This window comes from Meleagris gallopavo, chromosome 4, assembly GCF_905368555.1.
Source record: "Meleagris gallopavo chromosome 4, MGAL_WU_HG_1.1, whole genome shotgun sequence".
Taxonomy (NCBI): Eukaryota; Metazoa; Chordata; class Aves; order Galliformes; family Phasianidae; genus Meleagris; species Meleagris gallopavo.
The window spans coordinates 50,520,389-50,521,708 of record NC_139407.1 but is presented as its reverse complement, the minus strand read 5'-3'; the positions used below and the strand labels follow the sequence as shown (position 1 = coordinate 50,521,708).

The following is a 1,320-nucleotide window of genomic DNA, read 5'->3' as shown; positions in this document are numbered from 1 at the left end:
AAAAGATAGACAAGAGAAATTTCTTTATTAATACCCATGTAGAATAAGGGGTGGAATGTCATGGTTTTATGGTTTTTGGGTGGTTTTCAGTATTCCACATCAAAACATCACGTAGTGTACTGGGAGTTAAAGTGTTAATGCTCCAATTCCAGGCACCTATCCCTATACATTACTGAAGTATTGGGAACTGGCCCTTCTGGGTGGGGCGGTCTCTTACTGCCTGGCAGTGAGTGCTGAAGGGTGCTTTCCTAACTGTTCCAAGCTTTTCAGGTTTGACTCTGTCTCAGGAACTCCCTCTCTCCTATCTTATTTCATTTATTAGTCTCAATTTCAATTAGATTGTATTATTATACTTACATGGCAGGTGAGACACCATGATCAGGCAGGTGGTTTTCCCAGGGCGAGGCTCATCCCCTGCACTCCGAGTGTGCTGACCTCTGCGATTTCCCCAAATGCGGGAAACTCGACTGCATAATTTGTGGTAGTGGGGGACTGCATTCGCACTAATTTCCCTGGAAAGGTGATGGAACAGCTTGTGCTGGATACCATCTCCAGACAACTGGGAGAAAAGGAGGCTATCAGGAGTAGTCAGCATGGGTTCACCAAGGGGAGGTTGTGCTCGACCAACCTGGTGGCCTTCTATGATGCTGTCACATGCTGGGTGGATGGGGGAAGAGCGGTAGATGTAGTCTACCTTGATTTTAGAAAGGCATTTGATACTGTCTCCCACGACATCCTTATAACAAAGCTGAGGAAGTGTGGGATAGACGAGTGGACAGTGAGGTGGGTTGAGAACTGGCTGACTGGCAGAGCGCAGAGGGTCGTCATTGGTGGTGCAGAGTCTGGCTGGAGACCTGTAACCAGTGGTGTCCCCCAGGAGTCTGTGCTGGGTCCGGTCTTGTTCAACATCTTCATCAATGACCTTGATGAGGGGATAGTGGCCACCCTCAGCAAGTTTGCTGATGATACGAAGTTGGGAGGATTGGCTGACACGCCTGAAGGCTGTGCTGCCATTCAGCGAGACCTGGACAGGCTGGAGAGCTGGGCAGTAAGCAACCGGATGAGGTTCAACAAAAGCAAGTGTAGGGTCTTACACCTAGGGAGGAATAATTGCATGCACCAATACAGGCTGGGGGATGAGCTGCTGGAGAGGAGCTCTGCAGAGAGGGACCTGGGCGTCCTGGTGGACGACAGGTTGGCCATGAGCCAGCAGTGTGCCCTCGTGGCCAAAAAGGCCAATGGCATTCTGGGGTGCATTAAGAAGAGCGTGTCCAGCAGGTTGAGGGAGATGATCCTCGCCCTCTACTCTGCCCTGGTAAG

At 50.5% G+C, this 1,320-nt stretch overlaps 1 non-coding gene across 1 annotated transcript; it reads left to right on the top strand.

Annotated features, from left to right (window-relative positions):
- The first annotated feature begins 349 nt into the window (after positions 1-349).
- LOC116216636 (U1 spliceosomal RNA) lies at positions 350-515 on the top strand. Its single transcript, XR_004159778.2, has one exon. It is a non-coding gene; the product is annotated as a U1 spliceosomal RNA (small nuclear RNA).
- The last annotated feature ends 805 nt before the right edge of the window (positions 516-1,320 follow it).